The sequence below is a fragment of the Molothrus ater genome, chromosome 5 (genome assembly GCF_012460135.2).
Source record: "Molothrus ater isolate BHLD 08-10-18 breed brown headed cowbird chromosome 5, BPBGC_Mater_1.1, whole genome shotgun sequence".
Classification (NCBI taxonomy): Eukaryota; Metazoa; Chordata; class Aves; order Passeriformes; family Icteridae; genus Molothrus; species Molothrus ater.
This window is the reverse complement of record NC_050482.2, coordinates 5,879,705-5,902,667: the sequence shown is the minus strand read 5'-3', so window position 1 is coordinate 5,902,667 and position 22,963 is coordinate 5,879,705. Positions and strand designations below refer to the sequence as shown.

Genomic DNA, 22,963 nt, shown 5'->3' with positions numbered 1-22,963 from the left:
ATTTTAAGGTGTTTTTGCTTGTCACAGTGTCAAATAGGTATGAAAATCTTTCCTGCATATGCCCCTGGATCTACCTACACGTAAACAACATGCACATAGTTAAAGGTGGTGCTCTGGCACTGTGGTTCTGCAGCACAATATCCACAATAGTGGTGACAGGGTTTTCTATGAATGTAGCACTTAGTAGGGCAAATGATTCAGAAAGAAAAGCTGTTAAAATCTGAGTGACCAAGGAATACATGGCAATTTTACCCCATTAAAGAAATGGCTTTCACTTTCTATGGGAATGATGGGCTCTTCCAGACATATGTGGGTTAGTATAACTACAGACTGACCAAAATCCATCAAAACTAGAAAAGTGGACTACTTTTTAAGCTTAGTTCCCATCAGATTAGAAAAAGAAGCAAGAGTAATGAAAGGAATACCTGAAGTGTTAGGACCTTTTTAGCCGAAGAATACAGGACCAGCAATGGGCATATGTGGAAAATGCCCTATTTACAAATTTGAATGGATAAATTGAGGAATAATGTTTGTGGAAGCAAATGGGCCAACTCTATTTCTGTTTCAAAGCTCAGAAAATTACTGTGCTGCTCCCTGTATGAACAGAGGGCACGCCTTGCCCCAGGAAGGGTGGTTCCTATATAGCAACGCTCAGTGACTATCACAGAAGATATTTCTTCTTTGCTGTGTCTATTTATTGCACCAAGCACAAATCAGCAGAGATGACTCCATGTGGAATCACATGTAGAAACAGCAGAAAAGGAAGCTTCCATCAGGGATCTAAGTGCTTTGGGCTTGGCTCGGCTTTTTTCTTTTTTCTAGGCTTTTTCATAGATAGCTGCTACTTGCTGACTGTCACCTCCTCATTATGCCTCATGACAAGCAGCAATCAGAAAAGTTTGTTCAAAGCTCTACCCTACATCTGCACTGGGCTCCAACAAAGGGCAGCTCAAGGGGAGGGGCAGCATTCTTGCTGATATCTGTCCAAATACTCAGCCTGCCTGTGGCAGTCCCATCACATCCCATCGGCTGCATTTTTCTACACCAAAAGGTCATTGATAATTACAGAGCAGGGCCCTGTAATTTTTCATTCAGGAATTAAGTAACAATAATTGCTAAATATCACTTGGGAGAAAAAAAGGGTAGATTGAGTACATAAAGGCCATGCTCAAGAAACAGAACATATCTATCAAAGGAAATAATTCTCTGAAGTTATAACTGTAGGCAGTGAAAACTTAAATGCTAGGTCTGACATGAATTGGTTTCCATGAGAGTGCAGAAGGAAGAAAACACCCAGGAAATGTTCTATCTTCTGCTAAAGACAACTTTTAGACCTGGGTTGTATAGAGAGCATTTTTAACAACACCCATATGAGTGTTTGAAGAGCTGGTGGCTCACTGTGGGTCGAAGGTAATTGAGCATCTGACTCTGTCTGGAATGTCCATGTATGGACAATTTAAGGATCCTATTAGAATTACTGAATTCCCAATATGTGCAATATCTTAATGATAGAGTCAGATTTTCAGACTCAAGTTTGTCTGAGGTTTTCTAGGCTGCTTTTGCACACCAGTTTTTTTCCCCTGAGACAAGAATTTTAGCTTGCTTGTGTCCAATTGAAATGGCATCTCAAACTTCGCTTTCTCTTTGTTACCATTTTGGTACTACTTTGTTTTTCTTGCTTGCTGCATTCCCATACATTCAGTGCAATTCCCTTCAATTTCATACCTCCTGCAGCCTTGCCTATCACCTCTCTTCACACCTTCATTTTCTCTGCTACCCTGCATCCACCTTCTTCTGCTCTCCCACTTTCACTGCCATACAAACTTTAAAGCAAATTCACGAAAATATCATCATCCCATTTTCCTCCTCAAAATTCACCTTTGACATATTTACAAAAAGCTTGCCACATGCTAACACAGCTACTCAGCATGTTGACCGAAGAGCCTCATTATTTCATTATTTCTTCATATTTCCCTGCTGAGTATTTGTGTTTGTAAAACGCACATTTTCTTGGGGGCATAAAGTGTCTTTTTGTTCTCTTTGTGATTTGTTTTGTCCAGCTAACAACCTGCTTTAAATGTTCCATTTGTTTCCATTTTCTGGTGTCTTTTTACCTTCAGGTTCACAAAAAATACACCAGAAAAGCAAATTATTGGTTCTGGTTTAGGGCTGTCAGGGAGGACTCACCTGTTTGTATCACTACCCACTCGAACAGGACACCCATGAGTAAAGAGTTGGATATAATGCATTGGAATCAGTCTAACTGGAATATCTGCTTATAAAATAGGAAACAGTCCACTGGGCCACTGAATCCAATCTGCTCATCACAGGCACCCACACCATATAATCCCTTTCAAAAACTATTTAATACCCCTTCTTAAAACCTACTAGATTCCCCATTTCCTTTATTATTCTTTCTGAAAGACTGTTTCAGAATCTCACCCACCAGAGGATTAGAAAACTTATCTAATTTCCAGCCTAAATTTATTCATGGGCAATTTATAACTATTTGTTCTTGGACCAACATTGTTCTTTAGTTTAAGCAGTTTTTCTCCCTGGTGTTTACCCACTTGATAAGTTTATAGAGAGCAATCGCATCCTGTCTCTTTCTGTGTTTTGCAAGGCTAAACAAGCCAAACTCTCTTTGTGTCCTTCTGCAAGGAAATGCTCTCTCCTGTGCTCATCCTGACAGCTGCTGGGGCCTGCCCATGGCTGAGAGCACCTTCCTCACACAGCAGTGATCAGAGCTGCATTCTCTTTTCCTAGAGAGGCCTAAACCGCATGGAAAATTGCAATAAGAGCAGAAATAATTCTCCTCACAACCTTTTCCACACACGTATCCAACCACCCCAATAACACCGGGATCCCTCTATAACTTTTTTCCAATCCCATAGTTCTTTCACTATTTTACTCACTTAGCTGACCTTCCTTACAGTTTCTGTATTAATTCCACCTTTTTTCAACAGAATAATGATTTTCCATCTGCAAGGAAATGCTCTCTCCTGTGCTCATTCTGACAGCTGCTGGGGCCTGCCCATGGCTGAGAGCACCTTCCTCACACAGCAGTGATCAGAGCTGCATTCTCTTTTCCTAGAGAGGCCTAACGTCCATGGAAAGTGGCAAGAATAGCAGAAATAATTCTCCTCACAGCCTTTTCCACACTTTTATCCGACCATCCCAATAACACCAGGATCCCTCTCTAACTTTTTTCATAGTTCTCATCTCACTATGAGATGAGAACTATGAAAAAGTTCATAGTTCTTTCACTATTTTACCCACTTTGTCTCTTTTTAGCTGACCTTCCTTATAATTTCTGTATTAATTCCACCTTTTCCCAACAGAATAATGATTTTCCATCTATTACCAGAGGAAGCAGTTCAGTAAATTTCAAATTCCGCTTAACTAGACAGGTATCTTGCCACTGACAATACTATATTTGTGTAGTATTTTTATTTTCCTTTTTTTTTTTCAGAGTTTTTTTGCTATTTTCTATGAAATAGTTTCTCAACTATGAACCTGTTTCAAATTTATGGTTTTCCAAAATCCATTTCTTAATTATAGAATTAACTATCACTATTTCCTACATGTATAGTACTTAACTGGCTTAACAGGTTCCTCATGTGTGATTGTACATGTTGCTGCTATTAGAGTTGTGTGTTTGTAATTATAACAAAATGGGGGCCTCTCAGATGGGGATTTGTTTCTCACCTTTTCCAGCTGCAACTTTTAATTTTAAGATCATAATTTTTATTAAGGAGTCTTTCTTTGCTTCTGTATTCTGTGCCTGGGATCCAAACAGGTCTCAAGATCTTGGGCATTTTGTGCTAAGTAGGAGCTTTTATAAGGAGTTTTGTCAGATTTGTTTGTCACTTGCTCAAAATCATCAATTCAAAATCCAGCATGTAATTTCAAACCTTTTCCCTTTTTAACCTTTACAACGGACAGTGTCAAAATTTGACAGATGTTTAATCTGATTCACTCTTAGGAAGTGTATCTGGCACAGTCAGAATGAAGGGAAGACCCACAGATGATTAAAAAGTGCAAAAATATATCTGCTTTTTATTTATTTTATAGCACTGCATTACTAAGTCAATACAAGAGGGACCTAATTTCTCCAGTAACCTTGTCTAATGAAGATTGAAATTTAATAAACATGTAAGAAAGCTGCATCACCATGAACTAAGAGACTTCAAAATATGACATTTAGTTCATTATTTATTAACCTATCCCCCAGGAACATGACAGAGGGAATGCAGACTATCCATATTAGAAGCTGTTTCATCTCTAAGAGATAATGGAGGTCCTATTTCCTTTGCACAAGATTTATATACTAAAGAGGAAATGAGATGCAAAATTTATACCACTCGTGATTCCTTTTTTCCCATAGAAGGTAGAAAGAATATTCCCTTACAGACTGAATGTGGATAGAGTTGTAGGCTTTAAAAGCACATGTTTATAAAAATCAGAATTTCCTATCCAGGAACAAATTAACAAATGTACATGTGGCAAAACAAAAGCAATAGAGAAATATCCCTTTAGACATCAAAATACTTCAGAAAATACACAATTAAAAGAATGTGCCTAAACCATTTGACCATATTTGATACCTAAATGGTGTCAAACCAACTCCATTTACCAACATTTAGAGAATATCTAAGCTATAAAAATCTCCTCCAGCCAGACATAGAAATTACACTTCTGATGCAGTATGGCTACTCCTATTTCTCTTCAATGTATTTAGTTTTTGTTTCCTGGTTTAAAAGTAATTCAAGACTCACTCTGATGAGAATCACAACTTACTGAGAGCAACCATAAAGCAGAATAATTTTTACTCATTCTGGAATGACTGAATTTCAGCAGTGTGACCAGGGTCAGAGCCTGACACACCCTATTAACTTCCATATCTGCAATTTCCAAATTACTGACTCTGTCCTGCAAACTGAGCCCAAATAGCAAACTCTGTGCCTAATGGCAGTACCCCCAAAATCTGCAGAGTTTCAGCGAAGAGGAGAAAAGCATTTGCTGACATGCATTAGCTGCAGAGAACGGTTCACAGTGCTAACATTTTTGGAAGCAATTCTGTGCTGAGTTGTTGCTAAGCAGACCTGGCATCTCAAACAAAATACATCTTGCATCATTAAAAGACAAGTTTTAAAATGGATTTGAGACATTAGAAATGAGTTCATGTGTCCATGTGTGCTAGACTTCCTTCTTGTTACAGGGAATCATCTACAAAATAAAAACTCAATCCACTAAACTGCTTTGATTCTGAGGTCTGTGAATGTACCTGGCTTACTTTTTCTCATTGTCAATGAAAATGAGACAGCAAATTAAAGGTACAATTTTAAGAAAAAGTTACAAAGGCAGGACACAAATTACTTTAATACCTTACCAACTGAGCCACTGTACTTCACAATTCATGAACAAATTTCCTATTACTACAGAGTCATGCTTTTATTGACTGGTATAAATACACCATTTGTATCTTTTTTCATCCTGCTGTGTTTCTATTTTATTGGAAGTGTCCTGTAACAGGTATAACATCAGCTCAGATTACCAAGAAATCTATAAAATAGCTTCCTGCTACTACCTTTGGTGCAGATTGAAAGAATACATTATGATCCCACTGAGTAAATGATAAAAGCTGTTATTCACAGGCAAACATGATTTATCCTCACCTGTTCAAGATTCTGAATGTACCCACTTTATTATTAAATTATGAAAACATTTCACTCACATTGATTAGGAACACAGATACATTATTAAACAGAGGCTATTAGGAAGCATGTGTTTCAAATTTAAGTCCTGAGGTTTGTGACTCATGGCAGGACCACAAATATTTCATGCAAATGGGAGTGGACAGATACAGCTTCATAAATGTTCCATTGTGGCACCAGAAATACATGATAACATTTTTTTATTATTGATTATAAATTGGAAAATGACATTGCCTGGTTCAAATTAAGTTTTCACTCAGTGCAGCTTGTACATTAAATACAGGGAAAATTGTAAAAGAAAATTGGATTTTAAAAAATGATGATTTCTATTTCTTTAATAGAGAAGAGCCTTTTTTTTCCCCTCCTCTGGTACACTCTTGGGTTATAAGACATCCCTTTTAAGACATCATTCTCTTATGACTAGTTGCAGAAGTAATTCCTCTGTAAAGTTGCTGAGTATTTTTTCAACATGTAGGATAATTAATTAGAACCATGAAAGGTATGAACACAAATGGGGTCTATTGATCTTAGTACAATATATGATGGCTAAAATTGTGAATAACATTAAATTCTAAACAAATCATGTTCTTAACAAAAGCAACAGGTCAAAACCTGAGAGGTTTGGAAACCTTACCATGGGAACCTCTTAGTCAACACCAGACTTAGCATATTTGTCCCTCTACTCATCAAATACAAAAGATACAATAATGTCATTATGAAAACAATTGGACAAGCATTTGGATTAAATCTGAGTGATATTATCTCAGAGAGGCTCAGAATTGAAGGGTTGATAGAAAATGTCTGTAACTGTGGGTGTGTGTGTATGTGTGTGCACATTTATTTTTTATATTAAAAAGGGAAGCATATGGAAAAATATTATGCTGAATGCTGTGTGCTGAATAATTTATGTCCTCCCTGTCTTCTTCTGGTTCCCTTCACACTAATGACTGGTTTAACGCTGATGTACATCAATTTACAACATAACAATGTAGCTTTGGATTGCTTTCAAGTCCAGATTGCTTTAAAAAGCAATAAGAATACATGGAGGCATAAGAGCTTTGCAACTAGCAGTGACAGGACTCATACCAGGCCTTGGACAAACTCTGCATTATTAGTTGTGAGTTCTTTCTGGTTTTATTGAAGTTATCTTTTTAATATTGCATTAGTTTTGAAGGGTAAAATGTGAAAAATATTTTTTGTATTTCCTTTTTGCAGAAAAGCTGCTCAGAAGCTGCCTGTATTCACCTTAACTCCTTGCCTCCTACCTGGTTTGTATCTAATATCATCAAAATATTTTGTGTTCTTTCATCTAAATGCTGACTATTAAAATCCTTGCTGGGCATTTAAAGTAGATAAAATGATGATGTTTGCAATGCTCAGTGGTGAAATTTACCAATACCCAAGCTATCTCTGTAATTTTTACAATTATCTGATGAAGTCTAGTGACCCTTTGCCTCTCTTGCTTTTTTGATATGGAATCTTCTAAATCCATTTGATGAGAACCCTGGAAGTTATGTCTTAACTGTCTCTTCACAAATGCAAGATAAAAATCTCCAGTTCAACCAATAAAACAGTGAAATACTGCTCATAATTTAAAGGCTCATCTTTGTTATAGAAAATCCTAACAAAGTTGATTTGTATCAACAGAGATGTATTATATTTACAATGATTTTATGGACTGTAGTAACAATTTATTGTTCCTTTGCTACAGTATGAAGAGAACACTAAAAGTCACACATAATGCTTGGAACTAACCTTAATCTCTGAAAGTGGCTGGAAGTATAATCTTGTTCATTTCAATGATGATAGGGTAGAGAATATAGTTTATTGCTTTTAAGCTCATTTAATTCTCCTGGCTTTTGGCAAAGGGGTCTTGCAAGGTGTCACAGCAAAACCACAAAAGATGTGTGTTATTTCCAGATTGGTGAATGCCACAATCCTGCAGCAATCCTGCGCAAGACTGCCACAAAACAGGTGGTGTAGTGGATGCAAGCCATCTTTAGCAGAGTAACATTTTTACTCCATTTAACCTATTTTCTTCTCACACAGAAAGATGAATGTCAGATTGTGAACCTGCCACTGAAAGGGAAAAAAGTGCACAGGCTTGGACAGGGCACCGTGTGTTGGTTTAAAAAGTGTTCAATCCACTAAACACATCCTAGAGCTGAAGGCAAGGTGAAATATCCTCCCTCTTTCCCCCTTTTGCTGTGTCCATCGTGGTTGTGTGATGCACATCTCACTCCACCACAGCCCAACCCCTGAGGACCTGGGGCAAGAGTCATTAAAGTCACTCGAGTTTTTGTTGTGCTCTGCATGGCAGGAGGTCGGTGATGGAGGACTGGTAGAGGCACAAGGTACCTGAATTGTTCTATGTAAAGAAAGGTTAAGTGGAAGAGAAGACAGGTAACTGTCTCCTCAGAGTAATGAACTGGCAATTCACACCTAAGGTCGATACCAAGCAGGGTGCAGAACTACAGTATTGCCTTGTTGTCATTCTGGTATTTTTATATGACAGGAAAATTACACTATTTAGGCTGGGGAAGTGCAGGAGAAAATCAAGCTATCCTTACCAGTCTTGAGTTTTTTATTATCCTTGGACTTGTGTGGGAGAGCAAAAATGCTCTTTCTGTGGGCTGAAAATTATTTACAGCGTGATCATTCTTTCATCATTATTTTTCCTCATGCTGGAGCACAGTAGTTTAAACTGTATACTTTAAAAAACTATAATACCCTTTTGGTAAGGAAAATTCTTGTCTCTGTTCTACCTAAAAAGTTGCATCAGGAGTGCAATTTTTCACATTCCACAGGAATGGCAATAAGGACTTCACTCACTTCAAAAGGAGCTTTTGGAGCCAAATATTCAGCCAATGCAAGTCTGGCAGGACACACTTAATGAAACAGGGTGGTTTATCCTAAACAAGGATCTTGCCTTTCTCAAAAGTGAATCTTTCTAGGGTTATGTAAATTGGTAAATCCAGTCATGTGTATTGCCAATGGCAAAACCAAAGTATCTCTACACTACTCTACCTAAAGATCTGAACAGCAAAGGGTGACTAAGGGCAGATTTGGATACTTGAAAGAGACAGAAATCAGGATAAATGTAGAATAAGTAGAAAAGATAAGTGAAGCACCCCAAGGGTTTATGTTGAGACCAGTGATGTGTAGCAGCTTAATTAATGGCCTGGTTAATGAGACAAAGTGCACACTGGACGAATTTACAGGTATTATAGAACTGGGAGGAATGATGGATGCACCAGTTGGTTGTGGTGCCATTCAGAAAAACCTCAGCAGGCTGGAGAGATAGAACAGCCTGGGCCTCATGAAGACACTGAAGAGAAACACAGAGCCATGCACACAGAGAGGAACATTTCCAGACACCAACACATGCTGGGGTCCAAACAGTTGGAAAACAGCTTGGAAAAGAAGGACCTGTGGGTGCTGTGGACCACCAAGCTGACCATGAGCCAATGGTGCACTCTGGTGGCAAACCAAGCTGTCGGTTTCCCCAGCTGCAGTGGGCAGAACGTGTCCAGCAGGTCCACAGAGGAGATCCTGCCCCTCTGCTCAGCAGTGGGGACACCTCTGGAGCGCTGTGCACAGCTCTGTGCTTCCCAGAGCAAGACAGACATTGACATTGACACTGGAGGCAGTCCAGCAAAAGGCCATTGAGATGCTTAAGGAATTGGAACATCTCCTGAACAGAGAGAGGCTGAGAGAGCTGAGGTTATCCAGCCAGGAGAAAAGAAGGATCAGGTGGCTGAACAAGAAGCCACAGACCCATATTGAAGTATAGGAGATTCCATTTAAACTCTTACTGTGAGTGTCATGAAAATGGAAGAGGTTGCCCAGAAAGGTTGTGGAGTCAAAAACATTTCTGGGCATAATCTTGGATCATCTACAATAACTGACTCTGTTTTGAGCAGGGGATTTAATAGAATAGAATCATAGCATAGTTTTGGATGGAAGGGGCCTTGAAGGTTATTTTTGTTCCAACCTCTCTGCCATGGGCAGAGACAACTTCCACTAGACCAGGTTGCTCAGAGCCCCATCTAACCTGGACTTGAACAATTCCAAGTCAACTAAGAGGTGTCCAGATCTCTTTCAACTTCAACTATCCAGTGATTCTGCAACACAAAATCTTTAATGTGAGGAAAATATGATGTAATTTTATCATCTCAGGTTTAATTCTGTCCTTCTAATGTTTTATTATCCCAAAGACATTTGCATTCCAGAATGTCCAAAGCAGAATCTTCATGAGTCGTTCCAGGTTTCAAAATCCCATATGCTGAAATATGGCAACATTTCTCTTTAAAAGAAGGGAGAACATAGACCTGTAAAAATCTACTCCAATGATAGACAACATCAATGACAATTTTAAAGAATTTAATGAAGTTTAGGGTGACAATATCAGTTAATGTATAATTACAAACTGTAGAAAGCAGAATACTTGATACAAGCATAATTTGTTAGAACATTTTTGCAGCCATAGAAAATTTACTAGATATATAGTCAAATTTGGTTGAAGTTAAATTAGGCATGCATCTTGATTCTTGGTTAAATTTTTTCTGCTGCATCCTCCTAAACGCGTATAAGTAATAATAATAAAAAAGCTGGTACAAGCTGAAGCCTGCAGCTTATATCCCATTATAAATTGCACTTCAGATTTTCTAAACTAATTGTTAAATTTAGAACTAGCAATTAGCACTGCACAACATTTACCAACAGAATTAACTGTATCGCTTGCTATCAAGCTCAATTACATTTTCAAATGTCCCAGACTGGTAGCTCTGATGCGTTCTAAGAAAATAAAACCTAGAAATGGGCCAACAGCAAATTGTTGTGACAAGATTCACAATAGGAAATGTTTTTTTTTCTGTTTCTGCTTTGGGTAAAAGTGCTGTTGTATGGGTTAAAAATGAAATCCTACCTGAGCAGTGTGAAATTTTAAGGCACGTTGGAAATAAAATGTAAATAGTTACTTTATGACAGTTCCACCACTTGAGAATTCTATGTAGCAACTTGATAGGTTTGAGGAGTCCTTATTAGCAAGTACTTGAACATTGCCAGGAGATGCTACCTGGTGTTGCTTTTTAGTGTGATAGGGTATGAATCTGAGAACTTCAAAAGATATTCTCAACAAACAGCCAAGCCTACAGAGCAACTCACAGCTGGATTTCCTGCTGTGTTTACTTATGAGAGCCAACCCTTAGGAAGCTTTTGCTCTGAAACTGTATCAAGACTAAAATTCAAAGCCACTTACTCCTGATAAACCATTCAGAAGCACAGAGTTGAACTAAATTCACTTGCTTCCAAGGCAGAAGGAGTGAAAGGCATCAAAGTTGCATTAAGATGAGCCAGTCATACTTTTGATGCAATCATATCTGCTTGATTAACAGGTTCTCAGTGGGAAAGAGCTCTCTAAAGATGCTGCTGAGGTGTGGATCCCAATAGTCATCACAGATATGATACCACCCTCACCTGCCAGATCATGGTCAGCTTGTCACCCACCGAGACTCCCAGGTCTCTTCTGCAGAGCTGCTCTCTGCCACATCAGCCCCCAACCTATCCTGGTACTTGGGGTTATTCCTCTCCAGGTGCATGACACTACACTTGCCCTTGCAGAACATCATTAGGTTTCTCTACACCCAATTCTCCAACCCCCAATCAAGGTCCTGCTGAATGGCAGCACAGCCTTCAGGTGTATCAAGCCATTCCCCCCCATTTCATGTCACCAGCAAACTTGCTGAGGGTGTGTTCTATCCCTTCATCCAGGCCATAGGTAAACAAGTAAAATAGGACTGGAAAATAGAAGCTAAATAAGTATTGATCCCTGGGGAATGCCACTGATTGCAGGCCTCCAGCTGGATTCTGCTCTGCTGGTCACAACCCTCTGAGCTCTGCCATTCAGCCTCACTGTCCATTCATCATCCCACCCTCAATTCCTGAGCTTACCTATGAGGATGTTATGGCAGACAGTGTCCAAAATCTTGCTTAAGTTGAGGCAGACAACATGCACTGCCCTCCATTGGCCCACCCTGCCATGCCATCAGAGAAGACTGTCTGATGGGTCAATCATGATTTCCCCTTGGTGAACCCATGCTGACTACTCCTGATGACCTTCTTTTCTTCTGCACGCTTGGTGATGACCTCCAGAACGAGATGTTCTATCACCTTTCCAGGGATGGAGGTGAGGCTGACTGGATGGTTGTTTCCTGGCTCCTCCTTGCACTTTTTGAAGATGGGAGTAGCATTGGCCTTTCTCCAGGCATCTGCCACCTCTCGTGTTTGCCATGACTTTTACTGATATTTGCAAGTGGCCTGAGCAACAACCTCTGCCAGCTCCTTCCACACCTGTGGGTGCACCCCACCAGGGCCATGGATTTGTGGGTGTTAAATCTGCCTAGCTGTCCTCTAACCCAACCCTTCATGACCAAGGGGAAATCTTCCTTTCTCCAGACTTCTTCCCTTATCTCTGATGTCTGAGATTACCAAGGGATAAGCTCATTTTCATTTTAATGTCTTTTAATGTAAAGGACCAACCTTGTCCCAGGACTTATGTTTCCTTTTCCTCTTGTACCATCCTTCTCCTTCTCTTGGTCATATTGGATAGTCCCAATGCCTGTGCCTTTACACATGGCACTCTTCAATACCTCCATTTTCCTCCACTCCAAATCCCTATGGAAAAAGAAATCTCTACCTTCAAAGCTTTGATATTCTCTTCCAAATCTTCTCCTGACTTTAAAAACCTATTCTCTCAAAATGAAAAGAAGCCTTATGACCTTATGGGTAATGTCTTTTCCCTTTCTCCTCATCTCTTTGTCCTTATACCCATGACCCAGGACTTTTCCAGGATATGAGCTCTGGGAGCAGATTTTCAAAAAGAGGGATGTGATGTAGTTTCCTAACATTCAATCACTTATAAGTACTCGAATGTCATGTGTACACTCCAAAGCATCATAACCCTGTTCTGAGTCCCAGAAATACTGATGGAACCTCACATATGATATGATATGCCATTTTCATATTAAAGATTTATTCAGAAGAAAAATTCTCTGCAATGTGTTTAAAATGTATTTCCATTATTTTTTTACCATTGTGTAACACAGGATTTCTCTCCTGTATTAAAATAGTCAATGAATGATGCATGCAATGCTGTAAAAAACTCATTTACTGTTATTCCAAGATATATTGATTTACATGTGGATCTGTTCAACCCTTTTTAATTTGACCAGATGAAGTTTGGCATGACAACCTTTGGAAGAACATGTGATCTAACTTCAGATGTCTCCCGTGTCAATATCTAAACCCTAACTAATTTACATAACCTGACTTAGTGGTTACAGGGAAAAAGACATTATTAGAATGCAGTTCTTATCTAGCAGTACATTACAGGATGTGAATCATGCCCTGAAAACAATTTTTTTTTTTGAATGTAAAGTGAATTGAGGATAATTGTCCCAAGAAACCTACAATTAGCCTGACAAATCCCTCCAAAATTTTTTAAAAGAAAAAGCTTACCTAAGAGGACTGTGAGTTCAAAGACAAAAAGAGAAGGTCTGTCAAGTGTTGCATCTAGACAGCACTCACAATTATTTAGGGAGCAAAATGCAAATGGAAGTTGCAATTTTTGAAGGTTGTCAGAGGTCTACTTATGCGTTTTCCTGAAATCCTAAGTAGCTACTGAAGTTAGAGGTTTAATCTCTCAGAACCATTATACAGATAAAGAAGAGAAACAGGCTGTTTCAGAAAGTGGTTTTGGCCCAGAACTCTGGTAAAAACCCTAAACTTTTACATGCAGGACCTGCCTCTGGAAGCCCTTTTCTGTTGACTCTCTGAAGGATATTTTGGCATAACTTGACAATTGGCTCAAATTAGATTTCTAATCAGTAGACCTGAATCCCACTCCTAAAGCGTGTAGGGTGAACATGTGTTTTTTCTTGGGTAAAGACTGATTTTAATAGGACTTTTCCACCAGGAAATCAAATCCCCATTCATAGTCTTATTTTAATCTCTTGGAGTATGGACCATGCTTTGTCAAACTCAGGCTGTTAAGGAGAAGGCACCTGTGTCTCCATAGTGCATAATGGGTTTATATTAGGGGTTATTATATATTTTAAATGACTATTTAAAAAAATAATAATCACAACTGGTATTTATTATTCCTCCTGTATAATTTTCACCAGAAACCAGAACTTCAATGGGGCATTCTGCTATAAACATGGGTGAAACCCAATAAGGCTTGCAAAGCTACTTTCCTGCACTTATGCACAATATACATCAGGAATCTCAGCCTATCATCATCACAACCAGGCAGTAAATTGAATTTGAATACTGAGATTTTGTCAGAATACTTTTAAGACTTCAAAACTGCAGGCAGCAAAGAGTCTAACACATCTGTAGGGAAGATGTGACGGTTAATTACACTCTGAGTATCTTATTTCTACCTCTGAATTTGTCAAGCTTCATCTCCATTGCCTGGATCTTGTTATATACTTTTCTGCTAAATTAAAGAGTCAATGAATATCAGAAATTCTTCCCTCTGCAAGTATTAGACTCTGATCAAGTCGGTTAACTTCCCCTTATTAAGTTAAATAGCTTGAGATTCTCTCACTTTAATTACTGTACAAGCTCAGACTTTGCACTAAGTACCTGTTACAGCAATTCAAATCAATGAAAACCACTGGAAAAATATGAACTTACACCCTACAAAAATAATACAGAATAAGAATAAAATAAATCTTTCCTGACCATCCATCTTCTCTTTTCTGAATAGAGGAAAGACAAAATGTGTGTCACACAAGAGAAATGACAATGGTGACAATAAATGACATAAGGAAGTTTACTGTGTACCCAAACTAAGGAAAGGATTATCAAAAACTAAGGAGAAGAAAGTGAAAAACTAAGGAAGAGATGGTCAAAATGACAGGAAAACAACATAGAAAAAATAATAGTGTTTTCTGTTCATGAATATTCTCCTCCAACTTATGACACAATTCTATACCAATGAGTAAAATTTCCTGAGAAGTGTGTGTTTTGTAGAAGTAACATAACAAGGTACGGGTGTGAAAAAAGGAAAAACGCAACCCTGAGAGAAATTTTAATAAATGAGATATTTTTTTCATTCTATCTAATAAATACATTTAAAAAAGCTGAAAATAGTGGGATGATTCAATGAAACTCAAGTTTGGTACACCTTCAAGATCTTCTGATGGATAGATAGATAGATGAAACTTAGGTCAACAAACCTAAAATCAGTGCATTAATTGTAGTGAAATGGAACACATCTCTGAGTTATTCAAGCTAGAATAGAAAAACAGATATGATTGCTTAGCTACTGTTGTCTTGGTACCTTTAGTCAGCTTTGGTTTACAAAGCAGCAATATATTTTCATGAAATCCTAAAATCAGTCCAAATACTTTTGATTTATAATCAGTCAAACCTTGCTATGGGATAAATATTTGAATTGCATGGTTTAATTTGAGTTTCAGGAGTGCTTTTCTTTCAATTTGTGCCCATTATTGTTGGAATGGATAAAGAAGGAGGGTGCCTGGACTACCAGGAGATACTGCAAATCAGAGACAAACAATTATGCCTGAAGAGCACATCGTCACAGGGTGACAACCTTGGTGAATCCTAGTAGGGCAATGGATGTCAGGTGTTGGTTTTCCAATAGCTGCATCCATAGTCCGCAGAAATTAGTGGGAAATTTTGAGAAGTTCTGGTTTGGGGGTTTAGCTATTGGAAATTGCCAAAAAAGCCCAAACATCTAGATTCATTTAATGTCTGATACCTCACAAACCAGAATTTACAACACAGTGAGCTAGGGCAGAGCAAGCGACTCAAAATCCCTCAAAATTCAGAGCCAGCTGAATTTTGGCACCCATGAGCAGCATAGCAGTCCTTGATGGAGTTTTTCAGTGGCTTTAGTGTGTGTTTGGAGCAAGAGCAAACCCCACATTTGAACCTGGATAACATTGGCATTATGGTAATGAGGCTTGAAGAGCATCTGGGCAGCGATTTGGCTCATGGAAAAGGAAGGTTGGTAGTGAGCAGCCTCAAATGGCTGACCTCCTTTTGACATGCACATTACAAGCCATCATCAAATTTGACTGTAACTAAGTGCCAGGGGCTTCCAACAAGCTGTTCTGAGGTTGTTCATTTGGAGTTCAGAATGAATAACTTTGATATGGCTCATTCCTGCAGTACCACATGTTTTCAAAGCACTAACATGATTTGTAGGAAATTTAAAACTGTGCACAGTTGATCACACAGACTGGACTTCCTCCACTCTGTCAAGTAGAGTGATTTGTCCAGAGAGAAGATGTTGGACAAGGTTTGAAGGGAAGCTGCTGGTGTTCAAAAGACAGGCTTACAGGGTTTCATTGGCTGATTCTCTTCCAGTATTTGATTTAAGACCTTCCTACATCAAACACTGATCAGCAAAAATTGTAACATCTGGATTTAATAGTTAACTATATATTCAAGACTGCTCTTTATTTTCCATCCCTGAGACCCTTTGGTATTGTCCCTAGGTAGGAAGAGAAGCAAGATTAACACATAATGTGACGCCTAGAAATTGCTGTTGGAAAACAACAGAGGAATAATCTAGATAATGCACCCAGAAGATATTTCTATATGTTTTGTGACTGGAGAAAACACACAGAAGTGTGATGTTACTTCTATAGAAAAACAAGACCATGTTTTTACATAAACTTTGAAGAAGATTGGAGGATATCTGACACACAATAAACTGGCTTTAAAAAGAGTCAGTATTCACCACATTGCATTGCATTTAGAAGTGCAAGGTAAATTATGTTCAGTTTAAACTACATGAAGCTGCTTCTTCATTTTGAGCTGGGATAGTAGACACTAATTCCAGGGGCTGCTGTAAGAAGGTGGCATAAATTCTTTTATTATATGAGTACATGACACTAGGCTTCCTAAATAGTACTAGATGTGAATATATGGGCAAATGAATAAAATTTTGGCTTCAGATTTAGACTTTATATATTGAAAGTATAGAAGTAATTCTATTAAATGTGTTCCCATCCCAGCCAAGGGAGAAGCATTTGGTAAGGTCAGTTCATCTTATGTGGGTACAATGGCCTTTTAGATACCCATAGTGGGGTGAGAAATGCATACCTAAGAGTGGAATCTTCATCTTACATTGAATCCTTACCAAAAATTTGCCATAAACCAGAATACATCATTTACATTAGTGCTTTCACTGTGCACAGACAATAATCACAATAATAATAATAATAATAATGGCAGCAATAGCAATAAAAATTCTTATACACATTGTTAAATTGGGGAACAGATTTGTCCACCACATAATGGTTATTTGTAGGCTGTTTTCAAACAAGTTTAGCTCTGACACAGTTATAAGTTCAGTTTTTCTGTGCAAAACACTGTCTGGACTGTCATGTTTCCTTTGCAGCAAGGCTGAGCCCAAAGGATGCAGATATTAAATCTCTCTTTGCTGCTAATTTGGTTTTCCACTTTGCGTCCATCCTACCCACATCTCTTACTTCTACCCTATGTCCATGACCCCAAGTACAAAAGATCTGCAGTAATAAAATTTATTATTAATAACAGTAGGCAGAGGAGAGGTTAACATCAAGGGAGATTTTGGTCAGAAACTGTGCAGCGCTGGTTTCAGCTTAAAAGAGAATAAACCTCCCATATAATAAGCTATATTAGCAACAAAAAAAAAATCAAGTAAACATTCATAGATCATGGCTGAACTATGATGATGTAGAGTTGAGAAAATATGGTCTAGTCTGCTTAAAAATCTGGCCATGCTGCTGTGCACTCGCAAGTTTCTCAAGCAGGAAATGATGGAAAGCTCCACTGATCTCAAATAACTCAATTGTTTTTCTTTTCTAATCAAATATCTTCATAGTGAGGGACCAGAAATGCATCATTCAGCATGTATTGTGGCTGTGAAAGCATGAAATATGGCACTTCACTGTTAATGTAATATTAAAGATTAAAAATGTTTATTACCTGTTATTCTTCTCTTAATTGTTTTGTGTGGAGAAAAATAGAAGTTGCTGCTTTAATGCATAAAAACCCCACAATGTGCATTCATAGCAGAGAGCAAAGTGTTGGGGCTATGAAAATTATGTAAATGATGAATTCCAGTGAAAGAACTTTCAAACCCTTAGGGTCTTCAAACAGCATTAATTCAAGAAATTAGATACAAAATTTAACTTTTTCATGCTAATAATGATTTCATAAGGAAAAACTCGTTAGTAAAGGTGACAAATATGAAGTTCTATTCAACATTTAAATTCAGGAATCTTAGTATGCGCCCCTGGGATATATTTACTCAGCCAATGACTCTGATGTTATTAAGTAATTTATTTGAGAAAGTCTCCATTCATGAGTTTACATAAGAACAATATCAGGTTTACAAAGGCTTGTGTTGTCAGTTTAGCAAATACCTAATTCACAATGACTTTTGCTTAAGATTTTCATTAGGTTGTTCAAAATTGTTTGATCATTTAATGCCAGCTTCATAAGATCATAATTTTCCCTATATGAAAAGAGGAAATTAAAAGGAGAAATAAATTAAAAAGTGTGAACTAAACTTAAATTTAAATCAGCTTTGCCACAAAAGAGAGAGGAGAAGAGTGTCAGCCCTTGTGATTGTACTTTGCTTGGGTATAAACTATCCACACTTAGCAATTTAATATTTTGCTGTGGTATATTTCTATGCCAGCAATACCAAAAAATATATTGAAACATTTGAAATGTTGCGTTATGGTTCAATTTTTGAGGCTTGATCAGTCATGTGACAGTATCAATTTCTGGCAGCATTAGTCAGGGGGCAGCATTAATTAGATAGGAAACAAAAACCATCCTAAATCTCTCAATTTTTATGGCTAATCATGCTGTAATCTATGGCCTCCAGCCAGTGTTGGGGCAATGTGCAAATGTAACTAAAAATGACAATTCCTGCAAGTCAAGCCCAAGATATGAAAATTAGGATGGTCAAAATAATCAACAGAATATTTGTCTTCCTACAGAAAATGCTGGTTCATCAAAGCAGAACAATTTCCCAGAAATGAGCTGATTTTACTCAACTTTCTAATGAAATACAGGCAAGCCTTGAAGTCTTCATTGTCTCCTGGCTAGATCATTCACCATCACTCCTCAGAGAGCTCCCTGGTCCCCAGGGCCCCTCGCAGTGGGGAGCAGTTTTGATACAATAATTGTTTGAAATCACTGCTGGTTCCTGTTACAATCTGCCTCCATCACTTCTTCTCCTCAGAATGGCTCTTGCTCTCCCATCACCCTGGTTCCTGCATTCAGGTGTCTTTCAGCCCTTGTGTCTCCAGCTTATTCAGGATAAACTAGGAACACATCAGCCTTGGTGTTTCCATGTGAGAGATTCAATTTGAACTCTATCCCTTCATTGCACATCCTAAGACAGCTGAATCTTAAAGCTCAACCTGCCTGTGTGCTAAATCTTTTACTCTGCAGCAGCACCAAACCCTGGCCTACATCTGGCCAGGAAGAAAATAATATCCAAATAGAAGCCCACATTACAGCAATCACTAAATTATGTCACATTTGACTGGAGTATGAAGCACCTGGATGTTCTGATGGAGACATGGGAAGGCAAAAGTCTTTTTCTGGCAACAGATCCCATGAGAAATGAAAATATGATGTACAAATAAAACATGTGATGACTGTCTTGTCTGTGACCACCTTTCCACTAACCTAGATGACTCTTAAATCTTCAGCTTTTGTTCTTAACTGAATACCTATAGAATGAGAGGGAGCAGGCAGGCCAAGTTAGATTTGGTCATGTTTATTAACACTAGTCATTGAGTTGTAACTACATTTGTGTGTTCTCTGGCAGAGTGGTTCTCTGACATTTTAAGGACTTTTAAAAGGCAGAAGGGCTCTAATCTATATAAAAATAATCTCCACTGGTAAATTGGATAGTCACAGGACAGGAGTGGGTACTCCAAGAGAAATCACAAGGCCTGAAAGGTAATGATCTTGGAAAGGACTTTCTTGCAAGGTAGGAACTCTCAAGAGGAAATCAAAAGTCCTTATTGGAAAACTGTGAATAGAGGAAATGAGAAATGATACAGAATTAGGCAAATATTCATAAGTAAAGTAGTATGTTGAAACTGTGAAATTATTTTACTGGATCAGTACTAAGGTTCAATTTGTGTAAGGGAGAGAAGGCAGTTTGAGATGATTTCATATACAGACAGGAGAGACAAGAGGGATTTGGCACCAAAATCTCTGAAAGAAAGTTAATAAGGGGAAATATCTGGAAGCAAAAAAAAAAATCACTATATGCTGTGCTTACAGATAGGTTACCATTCACCAAGAGATATTACCATCCATGTGATTAGTGCTGAAAAATAAAAGCAGGAAGCAGTAAACACAGATGGAATGGGTTAATACTTTTGTAATAAAACCCATTCACACATTTAGGATGATTGGTTTTATTTCTCCAGAAACACCACCACCAGAAGTTTTTGTTATTAAAGCATTAAGTAAAACTGAAGTTTGCAACACAAACAGGAGTAGAAGGACTGGTTTCATAGAGGTTATAAGAGCACAGGAAAACAATGTAATCTTCATAATGTGGCTACCTACAGGGATTGCAGGAAGAGGTAAAGACTCATGATTCCCTTCCCTTCTTCAAGGCTAAAGATTAACTGTTCATGGTGCTGGCGGTTTTTTCTACCTTTCTGCTAATATCTTTAATAGCACACATTTAAAATGAAGTCTTTTTGGTGGCTCTCAAACATGAGTTGGATGCAATGCTAGTAAGGGAAGATGTTTTTTCATATTTATAAGTGATCTCATCCTTATCCTATTCCAACTGGACTGTAAAGAGCTGATACTCAGATTCAAGGAGGTAGGATTTATTCAAGTGCAGGAAATTGAGGAACAAGGCCTGCCACACCTCTTTTCACAACAAACCCAATAATAAGTGCTACTTTAGCAAAAAACTTGAAACAGAATCAGCTCCAGCAAGTAATCACCCTCAGTCTGTAACTCATTAAAAAACCCAAACTAGAAGAAATAATATTTATCCACTGGACAAAATTACCAAGTATTTCCCAGCAAAATTAATCCCAAACATTGTTAGACCAGTTTCCCTTACTGGATCAATCAATTGATCTGTCTATATTTATATCTATGTATTTATAAATATATCCATGCCCTCCTAAAAAGGGTGCTGAGGTTTCCAGTAAAGAACACAGCAGTTATTTACAGAAATATGATGTAACCTGGGTGGTTAGAGCACATTATTTAAGGAAACTAGCTATGATTTATAGCAGCAAATAAATAAGACAAAATTTGGTTAACATACCTCAGCATTAAGTATCTCATGCATTAATTGTCTCCAAAGTCTGTTCCATTTGTTATCTAACAAGGTATGCTCCATTATTATTTCTATCCAGTTCATTGCTTCATTCTATCTGTTCTTTCAAAATTAGCTTGTCTAATCAGAAACTGCTTTGGCTGGTAGTTCATTTCACATAAAAAGGAGGAATTCTTGTTTACTGAGAAAGTAATTGGATTATAATTTTGAAAAGAAAGAAATATAGATTGTAATAAATTATTTCATAAAAAAATACATGGGAGTGTGAAAACTAGCAAACCCAAGACAAATTAAAAGCTCTAATGATTGAAAAGGCTATAAATAGAACATGCAACTGGAAAGAATAATTCATCATTGTAACTTACCTGCTCCTTGTTATTCTGTTGAAAAGAGCTGAATATCTAGGGAAAGAATAAAAAATGTATTTATCAAATGATGATCAAGAAAATATTTATATTAGCTGTCACTTTTCTTGTAGCTCTTTAGCTCTTGTAAATGTTATTAAACTTTTATTACAGAAAGAAAAAGTAAAATTTAACCACATTTGGGAGTATACAATTCCATTTCAGTTATTTATTAAATTCTGTTGATAAGTTTGCATGATCATAGGTAGACTAAACTAAAGTTGCATGCAGGATTTTGTTGCCTGCATCAGTATATATTTAAGTGAAAACAAGAAAATGCAGAAATTATATTCAAAACACTGACCAATATATTGGGGCTGTTTATAGAGCTGGTCCATCATGTATATTTTATTGCTTATCAACATTTCTATTCATATCAAACTGTAGAACTTTTTTTCTTTTTTTTTTCCTTACTACCTAACAATATTTTGTTGCTAATCCTGCTCTTTTTATGTGTGTATGTTTTAAATTGTTTTTACCTAAAAAAGGTAAAACAATGAGTATTAAAGATATGAGAAGTAATGGACACGAGCTAGGAAAATTGTGTAAAAGAAAATAAAACATACAAAAAAGAATGTGTGAAATTGTAGCAAATAAGATTTAGAAGTTAGAATACATATTATATTATATGATATTATATGATATTAATTATATTTTATTGTTGCATACAGTAGAAAAATCGAGTGATGTAAAATTGTGAAGTACTAGGAAAAACTTGTACTCTCAGCTCTCACCTCTTCAGCTGATTAACACCTTGAGTTCTTTGTGTTTGTAGATCTAAGAAAAACCCCACAAAATTAAATTAAATTTACTAAATTATGTGAACTAAATTGTTATAGATTTTCATTTATTTAGCCTCATTTTATTTATCTGAAAATCATTCAGGTTTTCCTTTTATTTGAATTGCATTTATGACACCAATTCAAGCTTTGATCTTAAATTACACTTTTGGGGCCTGAAGTAATAACAATTTTGGATTACAAGGATCCAGTTCTTATCTACATACCAAACAGGTTGTTTATAGTGCAGTTTGTTCAGTGAATATACTCAAATTTAGCACAGGGAGATTGATAAAGGTAATCAGCAAATACCACATTGGCTTAGAATAAAGATGAAAGCAAAATGCACCTGACTCAGTGAAGATAGGAGTTAAATGCCAGATTATCCACATAAGTGTGTCAGTAAGAGGAATTTCATGCATGACAGATGCTAGAATGGGCATTAAAATGCTCAGGACAAAAATCATTAAGTGCCCCAATAATGCACATTAGCCATTAATTGGGCAAATTTAGGATGTCACAGGCAAGTTCCCACCAACTTCAAAAATTTATTTGCATGCTCAAAGTTGGGCTTATATGTGAATGAGATAAAAACATTAGGCAGGTTATTAATACTCACTTGAGATGTCTACTCTATGTTTAGAAAGCAAAACCTTATCATGCTACCAACACCATGAAACTCAAAAGCTGTCGTGAAAT

The 22,963-nt window shown here is 37.4% G+C and overlaps 1 protein-coding gene across 1 annotated transcript in view; it reads right to left on the bottom strand.

Moving 5' to 3' along the window:
- CELF2 (CUGBP Elav-like family member 2) overlaps positions 1 to 22,963 on the bottom strand; it is a 548,864-nt gene that overhangs the window by 430,885 nt on the left and 95,016 nt on the right. Inside the window, exon 2 of the mRNA XM_054515016.1 lies at positions 21,447 to 21,482. The gene's annotated coding sequence lies outside the window, so the exon portion shown is untranslated. The remainder of the gene's footprint in view (positions 1 to 21,446; positions 21,483 to 22,963) is intronic.